This window comes from Pantherophis guttatus, chromosome 3, assembly GCF_059756535.1.
Source record: "Pantherophis guttatus breed Tessera chromosome 3, ASM5975653v1, whole genome shotgun sequence".
NCBI lineage: Eukaryota > Metazoa > Chordata > Lepidosauria > Squamata > Colubridae > Pantherophis > Pantherophis guttatus.
In genome coordinates this window covers 172,355,842-172,372,430 of record NC_142065.1, presented here as the reverse complement: position 1 = coordinate 172,372,430, position 16,589 = coordinate 172,355,842, and the positions used below count along the sequence as shown (strand labels likewise).

At 36.9% G+C, this 16,589-nt stretch overlaps 1 long non-coding RNA gene across 5 annotated transcripts in view; it reads left to right on the top strand.

Moving 5' to 3' along the window:
- The first annotated feature begins 2,079 nt into the window (after positions 1-2,079).
- Positions 2,080-16,589, top strand: part of LOC117672774 (uncharacterized) — a 38,480-nt gene continuing 23,970 nt past the window's right edge. For all 5 annotated transcript variants that reach the window (XR_015733367.1, XR_015733366.1, XR_004593358.3 and 2 more), the window contains exon 1: positions 2,080-2,256. This is a non-coding gene — a long non-coding RNA (uncharacterized LOC117672774). The remainder of the gene's footprint in view (positions 2,257-16,589) is intronic.

Here is a 16,589-nt window from a genome sequence, read left to right as displayed (position 1 = left end):
GTAGCATACTAAACCTATGGTTTAGATTTGAAGATAGGTAATTAATCTAATTATATATAAAATAAATGAACTGTAATTTATGAACAAAAAATATTTCTTCTCGATGTAGAATCCCTGGAATGCCTGGGCTTTAGGGGGAAGCCTAAACTAGCTTTTTCAGAGTATAAACTAAAGGAAGAGAAAATTAGATCATTAGATACTAATCAATCAGTACTATACTTCATCTGGGCAAATTCCCTATAACCCTCTAAATCAGAAGCCATATGATTTATTTCCTTTTTAGAGCTTAAAAAAAAATATTTATAGGGAGCAAGTACATAAAATCATTACAAAGGGGTTCTTAGAGAAATATTTGGTCTAATAAATGTTTATGTTTATTTATTACTATATCCTATGTTTCATTCCCAAGAATCTTGCCATATAAATATTTAATATACACTTTTCCAAATTAAATGTTAAATTTACCTAAGCATAAGCTCAACATAACATGACATAATATAAATAATAAGAATAAGTGTGTTCTCCCAGCTGTTTCTATGACTCCAATTTGGTCAGCCAGGTTAGGCTTGTTATGGATCCTATTGCCAAGGAATGGTGGCTATAGGGACTAAGAAATGTGCCTTCCCTGCCATTCTACTTCCTGTCCTCTGGAACATTCTTCCTTCATGGATCAGAATGGTCTCAATTCTGCTGTGTTTCCTGACTGTAAAGACTTGGTTATATGTTAACATCTTTGACAATAGTTTTTCTTAGCAACCATATATATTCTGCATTGTTTAATTGTTTCATGTTTCTTTGATGTACACCATTTAGAGTCACTCTTTGAGATGGGTGGGTATAGAAATTAAATAAATAAATCCACTGGTATAGTATAGAGTATATCAATGGTTGTTTTCTGGCATTTTTGTAATTAAGTTCTTTAATTAAAGTAACTAAATTTTATTTAAAATATTATTTATTTAGCCTCATTGTTTTGAATGCGATCGTTTCAAATTTAGAGAGAAAACTAAATATATACATTAACTGGGATGATGTTGCCAGTACCTATCTTTTATTTAGCAAGTGTACAAACTCATAGAGTTTGCTGCTCTTTCAAACATGTGAACATCTCTTGAGTTTGATCTACCTACGCATCCTTGAATTAACTACACACTTTTTCCTTTCAATGTAGGACAATACAGGCAACTGGCCCATACAGAAAATAAATTCTTAAATGCTGATGAGGATATTCATGTGCTTTGTAGGCCTTCTTAATACAGTCAATGTAATGCATCTTCCAGATGTTTTAGACTACAATTCCATAATTACCTGCCATAAACTAATAAGAGCTGAAATCCAAAAATCTGGAGTTCATATTCTGACTATGCATCTTTTAATATTATCTTTGGTGGGTTAGCATTGAAACAGAAAAATGCAGCATTTCAAAAAGTTCCATCCAGGTAATTATAGTAATTCTGAAATATGAAAGTCTATTATAATTGCTTTTTTCTGTCCATAGCCCCCATATTTTAACTAACTCTTACCTATAAAACAAGACTTAATTCCTCATTCTACATTAACTCTAGTTGTTGTTGTTGTTTTTTAAAGGGGGATTTGTTGGCAAATAGCATATTCCTGGGGGGGGAAATCAATCAGATTCTTTTGCCACAAGAATATACAAGCTGTTTGTTAATTGGTTAAAGGAAGCATTTATCCCTTTTCTTTCTGTTTGTAATCTGTTAGTTTTTAGGAGAAAACTCTCCAGTTTTATGTTCTGTGGTGAATTTGTGCATGTACCACCCCATTAACACAATAGAGCTATAAGGAAAAAGAAATTGCGTGCTGTTTGTGGTTTAAAGTATTCTCCTATATATTAAAAAAACACACAAAAAGTTTGTTTCTAATTTAGCTCCAGAAGATGACAAAATTAGCCACTAAATAATAACAAAAGAGAACAAATAAACACTAAAGTGTCATTCTTTTCCATTTTATTTGATATTTTAAAAGAAAAATCTACAGTAATATGCAGGGTTTTAGTTATTTAGATGAAAAGCAGTGCTTCTGTTTTTCTAAGGCTCTATTCTGACCTCAAGTAGATAAAGAACATTAAGCAACAAACATTCTGCAAAGAGTTACTGTGTTCTTCCCCCCACCTTCAGTTCTGTTTACATTAGGAAATCTACCCGGGGATGAGGGGAAGGAGAAGACGGGAAAGCTGCTTTTCATCGGCTGCTCTCAGTTCCACTGGCTCCAGTTAAAGCTGGCCCCTGTTTCTCGGTAAGTTTACTCCACTCCAGATGTGCCTCGGCTCCAGAGTGGCTGCCATGTACAGTAAATCGGCATCTGAGGGCTCGTCAATCTGTGAAGTAGAGCAATTGCGGTCTCGCCAGGCCACCCCACTGGCACAAACAGAAATTTGTGCTGCTAACTGGTGAAGGAGGAGGGAATGGGAAAGAGCCAGTAAAAGAAATATCGGAGGCTGGGAGGGAGGGAAGGGGGGCAGGAGAAGCGGTGCAGAAAATGGAGGGATGCGGAGCTCCTTAATAACGTTTGCAAACTTGCTTGAAAATGTTTTACGCATTAAAAGTCAAAGGAATGCTCTCTGGCCCTTGTAAATGTGGGCTGTCTATAGGTTCCGTAAAGGCACACATTTAGTACAACTAGTAATCAAAGTGAGAATAATGCAAAGTAGATGGGGAAACTACGCTAATTATTACATCTATAATATAAAATCATGAGAGGGTAATGGCTTTAAGCTATTCACATGTTGGTGGCTTATTGCCCAACCCCTCCCCCGACCAAAATACTGTAGAAACTCATGTCGCTGAAGTTAAGTGGCAGAAGTGAAGTTAGCATTAGATTCAATATTTAAGGAATATTTTGATTTTTCTACCTTTTCGATGTTTATATGTGACTTAGCATAAACTCGTGAAGTATCAGCTTGCTTTCCTGGAGATAACTTAAGTACATTGCAATTTCTGTCCATCTTACTTCAAATATAGTAAAATAAAAATAAATTAGTTAGCATTATGCCATTACAGGGGTGAAATCTAGCAGGTTCTGACAGGTCCTGGAGAACCGGTAGCAGAAATTTTGAGTAGTTCGGAGAACTGGCAAATACCACCTCTGGCTGGCCCCAGAGTGGGGTGGAAATTTCACAATATCCTTCCTCCAGGAGTGGGGAGAGAATGGGGATTTTGCAGTATCCTTGCCCTGGAATGGGGTGGGAATGGAGATTTTGCAGTATCCTTCCCCTGCCACGCCCACCAAGCTATGCCCTCCAAGCCATGCCACGCCCACAGAACCAGTAGTAAATAAAATTGGATTTCACCACTGTGCCATTGTTCAGTTTTGTTATATACTGGAGGTTGTAATATCCACTGTAAGAAATTTCTAAATGAAAGAAAATGATGTTAAGACTAAATTGCATATTATATTTAATATTGAAGGAAGAATTAACTAGCCAAGATTCATAGATAGAAGATGGATGGATCGATGGATGGATGACATCCTGCTAACATATTCAGTTTTCAGTTAAATAAAGAATTTAAATAGAGAAAAGTCTTCAGGTCCAATGAAAATGTGATCATAACATTATTTCATCTACCAGACCACAGAACTAAAAACCACTACAAGTTGACATACAATACATCCTCTCATCTATCTGAAAAAAAATCAATATATACATTGCCTCACAGCAATTTGCCTTCTTACAGCAAACAGCCTGGTCAGCTTCAGCACAGTCTGATTTAGCACGATCAGCTGATTAGCAGTTGGATCTGTCTCCCTGAATACCGCAGCTGTTCCAGGCTGCATGGATTGCCACCGGCCATCGCCGGCCATCGCCACCTCCACCTATCACTGCCTCTGGGTGCCCCGTGTTTGGCTTCCGTGTGTCCCATTTTCAGCCTTGCGCCCCATTTTCGGCCTCCATGCACCCCATTTTTGGCATCCATGCACCCCATTTTTTGCCCATTCTAGGCGGCAGGGATACCCACCACTGCCTATCCCCGCCGCCTGAAACGGGCCAAAAATGGGGTGTGCTGAGGCCGAAAATGGGGCCCACGGAGGCCGAAAATGAGGTGTGCTGACGCCAAAAATGGGGTGCACGGAGGCTGAAAATGGATGCACAGAGGCCCAGAATGAGATGAGTGGAGGTGGCGAGAGGTGGTGGCGATGGGCAGTGACAGCAGTGATGGGCGGTGGTGATCCCTGCAGCCTGGAACAGCTAATGGGCGGTATTCAGGGAGGCAGATCCAACCGCCAATCAGCTGCTCATGCTAAATCAGGCTGTGCTGAAGCTGACCAAGCTGTTTGCTGCAAGGAGGCAAATTGTTGGGAGGCAGAGGCAGAATTTTTTTTTCTTGTCTTCCTCCCCAAAAGTTAGGTGTGTCTTATAGTTGGGAGCATCTTATAGTCCAAAAAATATGATATCTGTCATAAAAAGCAGAAGAGATAATAAACTTGTATGTAGACCAATTTATTTAAGATTGCAGTATTTGCTTAAATTTTCAAACTAAGCCATGAAAGGTCACTGGTCATTCTGTCTCAGCCCACTTCAGGTTGTGATTATGGGGGAAAAAAACTAAAGATAGAAGTGCTAATTATGCCTCTTTAAGGCCTTGGAGAAAAGGAAACCAAGGCCACATAGGTCTGATCTGGTTACAAAAGTAGAGCCATGTAGATGGAAAAAAGATCCAAATTATGCAATCAGATAACACCCACTTTTGATTATTTATTGATAGTGTGCCTTCAAGTCACTTCAACTCAAGATGATTGATCATCTGTGGAGTTGCACAGAGATTAACTGGGAAGAGACTAGGAATTATTGAGATCAAATACTTTAATTCGGAGAATTTTTAAAATGTACAACTGAAACCGAACATCTTTCTTTTATGTTTAATGGATAACCAGTTGGAGAAAAAAACATAAAATTTTGCTTTTACATAAAATAACTGCAACAAGACTTTTGTATGGAAAGAGATTAAAAAATTTACAGATTCCCACAATGGGAGAATGGATGGTGAAGTTAATGGGACTCACCAAGATGGCAAAACTAACTATGTTGATTAAAGAAAAGACTTTTCCTAGCTTTGTATCTACATGGAAACCACTATTGGACTTTTTGCTAGAAACCGAAGGAAATGCCATCTTAATTTGGGGATTTGATTATTAGAATTGTCTATAACTAAAGAAATACTATGTAATTCTGAATTTTAGATCCAAAAAGTTAATGTATTTTATATTTGTAACTGTATTGAAAAAGGTTATCCATTTTCTATTTATTTTTTTATTCCTTTGCATCTTCCCTATTTTTTCCTTTTTAATTCCCTTTTTTTGCTACTTTCTTTTAAGATTACAAGAATGTATCCATGAACACCAACTTGCAGTCAGAAGACATGATGAAAACTCTTTAACTTCACAACATATGAATATATCAATTGGGAAATTGACCATCCTAGACCAAGCCAAGTCCAAAAATGCTAGAGAATTTCTAGAAGCCTAGCACCCTGACAAATTAATCATCAATAGACACATAGACATGAACAATATCTACATACTGTACAAAGAAACAATCAACAAGCCAAAAAGGGAACAAAAAGACTAAAACACTTACCCCCACTAGCAATCAACTCCCAGATTAGCATAGATTAACTCCAAGATAAAAATCAAACCAACAATCAAGTGGTAAAAATACCCCAAGCGAGGAACTGCCAAATAAATTAATAATAAACAATCCAACCAAATAACTTCCGAATTATTCCCACCAACATTGACAGGGCAAGCCACTAGAATATAAACTCAGCACAAATCCCATTCCTTACTAGCATGATGATGTTATATTAGTTTGTGGTATTGAGATGTCTGCAAGAAAACAATCAAGCTCAGAAATCACCAACGACTCTTCATTTTAACCCTGGACTACAAATATTCTTAATTAATTCCTTTTTTTTTTTTTTTTGCTTTTTATTCTTACAGTAGTCCACTTACAACAGACCATTCGAAGTTACAATAGCACTGAAATAGTGACTTATGACCGTTTCTAACATGACCATTGTAGTATCCCCATGGCCACGTGATCAAAAATTAGATGCTTGGCAATTGACTCATATTTATAATGGTTGCAATGTCCAGGGATCATGTGATAACCTTTTGCAACCTTCTGACAAGCAAAGTCAATGGAGAAGCCAGATTTACTTAACAACCATGTTACTAACTTAACTGCAGTGATTCAATTAACAGCTGTGAAAAGAAAGGTTGTAAAATGGGGCAAAACTCAACAACTGTCTCATTTAGCAACGTAAATTTTGGGCTGAATTGTAGCTGTAAATCAAGGATTGACTGTATTTTATCTTTTGTAGAAATTTAATAAAGTATATTTTTAAAAAGAATACCTTGGAGAAGATAGGTGAACATGTTTAGCAAAACATGACCTCAGTCTAGGAAAATAAAGTGTGTGAATGAAACTTAACATTGCCTCGCCATGACCCTCTGATATAAAATGGAAAGAAAGCGAAAGACTGTCAGGCTTTCAAGATTCTGTTAGTACAGCTTACATAAATAGAGTTCTAGTGTTTCTTATGGAGTTTTTTCCTGACCTGGCCTATCTCAGAGAGTTGACATTTTTTCCAGAATGATCTATCCCCAGCCAGGCCTTTCAGGTCATCCAACAATTTGAATACTCTCCTTGAGAGAATCTTGTTCCATTAAAAAAATGTCCTACAGAAAAGAAACTAGTTGTCAAAAATTATTCTAGCATAGTGATCTACTTAAAATGCTTAAATTTGTATGTATAAGTAGGCTTCTACCATGTGAGTTCCTTCCATAAATGTTTAAAAGGTAGGGGAAATGTGCATGGTATGGTTTCTAGAAATCTTTCCACCTCATTTACTTCCAGCGGCCATAACAGACATCTGTGTTTTGTTATGTGTAATGAAGAAACATGTGGTATGTTTCTACTCTCCCCTCATGTTTCATCTATATCTTTTTGTATGTATGTATGGACTGGACAACTCAGGACAAGCTGTATTTGCTCCACTTTCAGTCACAATCCTGTGTAGCCAGCAGGTTGCAGCAGGTTCAGAGCTGAATAATCAGTAATGTTCTATTTTTTGAGGTGAATTAAGGATTGTTTTTTTCTGGAATATTTTTTCTCTCGAACCTTTACTGATCTGTCACATTTTCAAACTCAGTCTTTCTTTTGCCAGCTTTTCCCTTGACCCCAAATTTTGTCCATTTCAGTTTAATTTTCAAAGTACCATCCTGCTATTAAACAGGCATAGTCTCAAACTTCTTCACATAATTTCTTATCAAACTTTCATTGGGCTGGGAGAAGGCTAAGGTTGACACCACCCACATGAATAATATTTATGCAAATTTGTCACAATAGCATGGTAATTAAATACTCATCTGTGGTCCGTGGACCTCTGGAGAGGCCACAATGTCATCACGGGTCTGTGAAAGCTTGAAGAAATGTTAGTATTTAAATCTTGAGTTCAGTCTTTTGTGGTCCACAAAAGGTGTATTTAAAGGGGGTCCAATGGTGAAGAAAAGGTTGAGAACCTATTCCATTGGAATGAATTATAATTCTGATTATTGGCTTACATTTAAGATGATTCTCCAAGTTAAAAACCAACATAAGTCAAGACTGGGGTAAAAACCTTTCTCTTTAATGTGCTACTTTACTATTTACAACCACAGTAGCTTTCTTACAAGTGGGTATTTAAATAGCAGTTCCCACTTGCAGACTGAATTAATAAAAGGCATCTTATTACAGCATGTTTCAGCATTTTGCATGTATTTTCAGTCTAAGCAGTGACAGAACTATCTTTATACTAGGAATACAAAACATAGCATAACAAAAATATTTGATTTTGCATGCAATTCTGCTCTCTATTCCTCCTTTCCTCATTTGTAGAGCTGAAAAAGGCCTCTAAAATAATCTACAATTAGGAACAATTCACCTATAATGTAATTATATACATGTATAAAATTACACCATCATTGAAAGGAATAAATATTGTTTTTCTTACCGAATAGTAATGCTACAATATGGGAATCATACAAAGAAGCTTTCAATAAAGCTGAATGGTGGTACATTCAGAACAATTTTTTTCAATTAAGTACAGTTAAACCTTACTATATGAATATACTAATCTGTGCTGATTAAAATGGTATTAAGCAAATTGATGTAAGCATAATATTATTTTTTTTATTTATTTATAAATTTTTATTAATAATAAAAAGAAAAAACAAAACCAACATAAATACATAAAATGACATACAAAACTAACAAACATCGATTCAGTCCAATGACTGACTCTTAGAAGTTACTATAACGGTGGGGTATTTTCCATTTTTCTGTTTATGTCAATGTCTATAATCATCTGTTTACATGGTTATATATATATATATATATATATAATTGATTCCTTATTTACTACTATACATTTCTATTGATTAGTCATAAATTATCTTTGTATTCCTATTTTTGCCTCCAGCCAGCCGTACCATCTTTGCCATACTAAATAGTAATCAGTATCATCTTTCTCTTGTATTTCTTTTGTAAGCTTATCCAATTCTGCGCATTCTGTAATTTTAGCTATTATTTTGTCTTCTGTAGGTAACTGTTCAGATTTCCAATGTTGGGCAAAGAGTATACGTGCTGCTGTGAGGATATGAATGATTAGATATTTTATTTCTTTGGTATAATTTGCTGTGATGATTCCCAATAAAAAGGTTTCCAGTCTCATTTCAAGTTTTTGTTTCGTAATTTCTTCAATCATTGTTTTGATTTGTTGCCAGTATTGTTTTGCCCTTCGGCATAGCCACCAGAGATGGTAATATGTCCCTTTCTGTGATTTACATTTCCAGCACATCGGAGATGTATTTGTGAACATCTTGACTAGACGCGCCGGTGGGAGGTGCCATCGGTAGAACATTTTGTAAAGGTTTTCTTTGTAGGGTATGGACAATGTCATCTTATAATTTGTCTTCCACAAATTCTCCCATTTATCCAATTCAATAGTATATCCTATGTTTTTGGCCCATGTTATCATGGTAAGCATAATATTATTAAATACCACTTTTAATATCAGGTGCAAAATGGACCTCTTTTCCGTAGATGGAAAAGAAGATGAAGAAAAGAGGCATTGCACTGGTTATCACCTTTAAAGGATAATCAGGCAATGTTTTTACAAACTCAAGTCAGCCTGACCAATTTAATCATTTAGAGAGGGCCCCCCTGCAATTCCCTTTCCTCATTTGACCAGTAACAGACCCTCATTGTAGTAACCCCCACTTGCCCGTGAGTGTATGGGTGACCCCTTACTCTACAACCCTTTTACTCAAAAATAAGCTAAAGCAGCACTGCTCCAGCAGGTTAAGTGACTGGTTTTTTGTGTTGATAGTTATATCTGTTTTAATTTTTTTTTCTGGACTTTGTTATACCCTGCCTAGAATCTATCAGGATTGAGTTGGCAATAAATATTGTTAACCCAAATAATAAGTAAACATCTTGCTTATTGGCTTCCTATGAAGTTTTAGAATTATTTTCCTTACCATTCTAGGTACATAGACAGAAAATTCCTTGAATTTTTTAAAATCTAAATTAGAAATGGTAGATAGTGGGGACTAAAAAAAGCTTAAAGTTGGTAACTTTTAAGAAATAAGGCAAATATTCTTGAGAACTGGCAATGATATGCAACTACATGTACAATGCAGTATTTAAAAATCTAAGAGATGACCAAAAGAGTGTGAACTACAGTAAATAAGAAGTGTTGGAAAAAATGCCATGTTAAGTGATGAGCCTAGAAATAGGCTTGGGTTATGAACTACTTCATGTCACTCTCTTTAGGAAATCTTACAGCTTTAACCCAGTTGGGAAACATTAAATTGACATGGTATCCCATCAGTTTAGCACCATTTCACTCACAATCTTCTCTATCAACCTGATGCTATTTCCTCTCAAAAATCTACTGTTTTATTACATATCTTTCAGGCAAACATGCTTCCATATGTTTCCAAAATATAATGTGTCTCAAAGCTATGGTCCTACCAGTTCTTATTTATAGGAAACCAATAAGAAAAAATGCATTACTTATTATGAAAAAAATCTAAGCTGCAGTCTTACTGGAAACTGACTATACTAAGCTCCCTGGTAAGATAAGTTGTGAAACTGGTTAAGGTAAGGTATGGTTATACAAGAGTTATCTCTCTCTCTCCCCCCCCCTCTCCCTCTCCCTCTCCCTCAGTGGTGGGTTGCCCCAGTTCAGAACGGTTCTGTAGAACCGGTAGTAAAACCGGAGGGATCTCTGCCACCGACCCTGATGTCATCAGAATGCTTCTGCGCATGCACAAAAGCTTCTGCAGAAGAGCGCGCATGCGGCTCCGTTGCAAACCAGTAGTAAAGGTAAGTAGAACCCACCCCTGCTCTCCCTCTCTCTTTCTGTGTGAGAAATCAACAGCAATATTTGGCCTTGGAGTAGTTTAATGGAAGCCACATTCCAAAACTAGAAGTTGCCAGAACAAAGCCCAATTTATCTTTAAATTTATCTTTAAATTTATTTAAAATTAAATCTAGCGAATAAGATCATTCTCTGGGCAATCAATCATGCAATAAGTTTCCCGTTCTGTTAAATTAAAATTTTAATTTAGTAATTAAACCAAATCAATATTAGAGAATGAAAAAAAAAAGGTCCCAAAAAGACAGTGGAAAAAAACAGGAATAATCTAGTCTCTGCTTCTCCCAAAGCAGAATTGATTTCTCTCTCTCTGCTCCTCAGTAATCAAAATGAGAAAATAAAGTTTCATCCCTGTATGTTTTCTGAGACAGAAAATTGTAGTTTAAATAGGAAGACAGTGGTTAGATCCTGCAATTAGAGAGTTTATTGGTCACTAGAAAAAGGTATCCTGTCTTGGATCTCCTACTTTTCTTACAATAAGATGGTATCTTTTAAAATGCTGTGCATTCATTTTCTAAACACTGTATTTTGTATTGTATTGTTGTCACATGGCTACCGAGTAGAGATTTCATTGGAAAAACTGTTGTTATTGCAACATTTCACAAACAAAAGGAGCTTCAATGGAGAAGTTATCTGTGTCTTTTCAAAAATAATCTTCAAAATAAACTGTCCATTTTTTTAAAAAAAAATTTTTTTACAAACTTCACTCAGAATAGATGTTACTAATCTTTCTTCCACATGCAAGGAGGACATTGTGGTTGCACCATTCCCTGCAAGTGAATTCTATTCAACTCAGAATACTAACTGAATTCTGAATTAGTATGAAAAAAAAATGGCATACTGGGGAATGCATTTGAAAATGAATGGAAGAATAAAAAAAGAGGCAGACACATTAAGTTAATATTTCAGGGATCAGAGCCTCCAAGAGACAAATGGTAATAAAAATGAAAAGTTTGATATGCTGATGTAAGCCTCTATGTATTAAGTGCCTGTACAGGTAATCCTTGATTTAACAACCACAGTTGAGCCCAAAATTTCCATTGCTAAGCAAGGCAGTTGTTAAGTGAGTTTTCTCCATTTAGGACCTTTTTTGTCACAGCTGTTAAGTCAACCACTGTAGTTATTAAATTAGTAATATGGTTGTTAAGAGATTCTGGCTTCCTCAATGACTTTGCTTGTCAGAAGATCACAAAGGGTGATCACATGAGTGAAATCTACTTACCTTCCCTACCGGTTTGGAAGTGCACGGACTGTCTGTGCATGCGCAGATGGTAAAAAACAAGTTACTTCCTGGTTAAAACCAGGAAGTAACAACGACTGGACGGGTGGGCGGAGCCTCGTGCTGCAATCACTATCGGTTCTCCAAACCATCCGCCACCATCGCTACCGGTTCGGCCGAACCGGTCCGAACTGGTAACATTTCACCCCTGACCCCCACATACCGCAACCATCATAAATATGAATCAGTTGCCAAGCATCCAATTTTGATCATGTGACCATGGGATGCTGTAATGGTCCTAAGTGAAAACCAGTCATAAATCATTTGTTTTCAGTGCCATTGTAACTTTGAACATACACTAAATGCAGGGCCAGATTTTCCTACAGGCTAACTAGGCTTCAGCCTAGGGCCTCAAGATCAAGAGGGGCCTACACAGTGGTGGGGTTCTAGGGGGTTCGGCCGAACCGTTTGTTAAATTGCTGGCTTGCCCGCCCCTCGCCTCCCACCCGCGCGGCGCCAGCCTACGGTAGCCAAGGGTAGGCAATTGTGGCTTGGCTGTCTCAGGAATTCTGGGAGTTGAAGGCCACAGGTTGTAAAAGAGCCACAATTGCCCACCCCTTCCCTAGCCTGAGTTCCGCTGCCTGGGATCCACGTGGGGCTCCGGACGCAAGAGAGCAGGATGGAGAAAGCAGCTTCCATGCTTTCACTCACCCTCCCTCTCTGCCGTTCTCTTACCCCGCCCACTCCCAATCTATTGCTGCCTCCGATGGCTAGAGGGAAAAAAAACTTCAAATTCTTGCGGGGCTTCAAAGGGTCGCCCTAGAGCCAGTGGTGCAGCCGAACCCTTTGTTAAATTGCTGGCTTGCCCCGCCCCTCCGCACCACTATTTATTGCCAATAAATAGTGGTGGGCGAGGGGCGGGGGAGCCAGCAATTTAACAAAGGGTTCGGTGTTTTTTTTGTAATTTTATTGGCCCCCGGAGCTTCAGCATAGGCTAATTGGCCTCCCGGCTCTCAGCTGATTTGTCTCAGCTGTTTTGCTCAGTGCTCTTCTGCTTCCGTGCAAAGAGTGCTGATTTTTTTTCCCCTACCTATGCTGAGAAACGAAAGTGAAACTGCTTTGCTGTTGCTGCAAGGTTGGAAAATTAGGCAGGCAGAATTCTTTTCTTTTTCCTCACCAAAAAAGGTAGGTGCAAACAATGGGAAATTTAGGGAAAAAGAGGAGAGTTCAAGATTTTAAAACACAAAAGAAAAAAAGCTCTATTTAACTAGGGAATTGTAATAATTGAGATACTATTAATTGTATATTTCTGAAAGCAGAAATGGTTAAGTTGTGGTTTGGAGGAATATATGGGGGAAATTATTTGGTTTATTATTATTGGTAAATATAATTAATTGATTTGTAAGAAATTGAATTGCATGGAAATAATTGGAATATTCATGTTCATATTGATTAATATACAAAAAAGGTAGTTATATAACTAATTGATTTATATTAAAATGTTGAATTTATATTAAACAACTAATATTACATAATTAACCAATGTGAGGATGGATATAAAAATAGATGACAATGGGAAGGGGTATAATATAGACTAGAAGGGAAAAATTGAATTTGATTAAGATTAGAGATGAGGATGAAGGGTAATATTGGTTTTTTACAAAAATAGATGAGGAATAAATATGGTAAAAAGGAAATATAGAAATTGTAAATTTAATTGAAATGACTAAACACTGTTTAAATTTGTGAACCGGCCAAATACTCTGTTCAAAGAAAATACATTGTATGTTTGTATGTGTGTTTCTAATTATTATTTATTCATATTTGTTCTCTTTTATTCTTTAAAGTTTAACAATTCATTCTTTATCTTAATATCTTTATATTTGTTTGGGGTTGGCTTTCTTCCCTTTCATCTTTTTTATTGTACAGCAATCTTTCTCCTCAAACCTACCACCTCTCTCTTTTCTTTCCTTCTTACTTTCTCTTCCTCCCCCTCTTCTTGTCCTCCCTACTTCCTCTTTCTTTCTCCTTCTCCTCCTCTCTTCCTCCCTCTCTTACCCTCACTCCTACTCTAATTTCCCTTCCTTTCCTTCATCCCTCTCTATTGCTGTATCCTTTTATGCATATGGACTACTCAGAGGGCTGAAAAAGTTATTTCTGACTGGTCCTCGTACTTTTGACCAGTCCTCGAACTTACGACTGTCCTCACATTTTACGTTTTTGCCGTATCATGTCACCATGGTGAAGAGAAGCAGTTGTGAAATGAGTGACACGGTTGTTAAGAAAGCTGCACGGGCATAAATGTGAGGATGGTCATAAGTGTGAGGACCGGTCAAAAGTGCGAGGCCCAGTCAGAAATGACTTTTTTCAGCCCTCTGAGTAGTCCCTATGCACATAGCCACGCCCACCCGGTCACATGACGAGCTATCCACGCCTACACAGTCACGTGACCAGCTATCCACGCCCACCCAGTCACATGATTGCCAAGCCACACCCCCAACTAAGCCACGCCCACAGAACCTGTTGTTAAAAAAATTGAATCCCACCACTGGTGAAAGGACCTCATAAGTGGAATAGCCTAGGGCCTCTTTTCATCTAAATCCGGCCCTAACTAAATGAATGGTTGTAAGTCAACTGTCTGTACTTATATATTAATATTAAATCTGGCATTGGTTATTGTCACTAAATTAAAAATTATAAATCAAATCATTGTCAATACTTGCTTAGAGTCCAAAGATACACACTGCTATTAAATGGCATAAAATGTACATCAACAATATGAAGTAATATGGCAAAGTTACAAAACATCTAGTTGGTTCTGCTCTGCTCTTTAGGATCTAAACTAAATAAGTTTAAAATATTAGAAGCTGTTGAAGATGTGCCAGTAGTTTTAAATTTGCTGACTTGCCTTTTTTTTATTTGTGAGTGATAATTTTTCAAATAAGGTGGGTTCTTTATAAAAATAAATTATTGACTCAGTGCATCAAGACTGAGAATCGACTTCCTGGCAAAAACAAAAACAAAATCAACTAGTAGTTTAAGTAAAATGTTCGAACTTTAAAGTTCATCATACAAATTACAAGTAGAAATTTGAAATGTCTATGGAGATTCTCAGTCATCCAGATCATGGTTGTCCCAAAGGTACTTTTTTCAAATGGTCTTTCTTGACTCTCTTCAAAGAAAAACAAGAAAGTCCAGTCGCCTCTTGAAAAAACATCTTTGGGATAGAAATTTGAAAAGAAGTATAATGATTTTTAATTAACTAGGGCCAAAGCATTTTCATTAATAATTTTCAGTAGACTGGCTATTCATCAGAATTGTGGATAATATAACAGGTTCTGAGTCTGCACTGGGTAGTGCAATCTGAAGTAGAGTTTAGTATTTACAGATAATTAGGACTATTGTCACTATATCAACTTATATACTATATATATACATATATATACTCCTATATACATATATATAGGAGCCTTGGTGGCACAGTGGACTAAAGTGCTGTTAAGTAGCACTTAGCTGCCAGTTGCCTGCAATCACTGCAAGTTCAAATCTCACCAGGCTCAAGGTTGACTCAGCCTTCCATCCTTCCGAGATAGGTAAAATGAGGACCCGGATTGTGGGGGCAATAAGCTGACTTTGTATAAAAAAGAACACCGCTTTGGGGGTGGGTGGGTGAAATCCCTACTAAGCAGGTATATACAAAAGTATGAAGGCTATTGCTTAACGCATTGTAAGCCGTCCTGAGTCTCTGGAGAAGGGCGGCATATAAATCGAACCAATAAATAAATAATAAATAAATAAATACTGTTGATCCTTTTTAATGTATACATATTAACTTACTAAGCAAACATGCATATGCATAATCAATGGTGATTTAAATGACCGATAATTAGAATATCATCAGGATAGTCATAAATAATAATGAGTGCATATTAATGGTCCTGGAAAATGATTATGGAGACCAGATTTAAAGCTGTGAGTAATTTATTCAGCTCTTTGGGTTTGCCATTTTCTCTAACCCTAATCTATCTCACAATGACCATTAAGTGAGTTTGTAAATAGTATGTACAGTATATAATGCGAAGTCCTTGAAGAAAAGCAGGGGTATAAACAGACAGGACCAAATCCTTTCCATTAAGCTGATCATCCTTCATATTTCAGATGACATAATTGCAATTTCATCATTAAAAATTTTAATGCATAGTCAAAAAAGAAGGATGAGGGTGAGGAATGGTAATGTAAAAACAATTTTGGAAATACGAACATTGAGCTTTTTGCTTTGGTGACTCTTATCTCAATATTTACGTCTGATGCTCCTTAGCCATAGTCTTTGAACTCATTTCCTAGGTATTTGACAACCTGTCTCACTTTTCATATTACAGTATCTTAGTCATTATTTTATACTTGCTTTACTAGTTTAAATGCTTCAGAAAATCAGACCATTAATTCTTTACAATACATGGAGACTTTGGAAACTAGCTTCAAAATCTTTATTTTGACAAGCCTGCCACTCACAGACTTTTCCTTTTGAGTAAATCTTGATGGATAACAGCATTTTTTTTAACTGCTCTAGAGTGATGACTCTGTGCACTTGTTTGTTGATTAACTCAATCCTCAGGATGCTTAATTAAGGAAAGAATTACACACTGCAAAACACTGTTTACATAAAACCATGAAAGCCCTCTCAATCAATTAGATATGCCTTCTGGATTGCATTCTCCAAGCCAATATCTCTCTTTTGCACTCGCTAACCCCAACTCTCTAACACACACACACCTTTTTTTCCAGCCGGAGGGTTAAAAATCTATTTTCTGGTCACCTTCTCTCGCTCTCTCTCGCTCTCTGAAAACACAGGAGATCTTGTAAATACCATGACCCCTCACACTGAGTCCCAATATATCATGTGAGTACTGTTGAGAGAATCTGTAAAG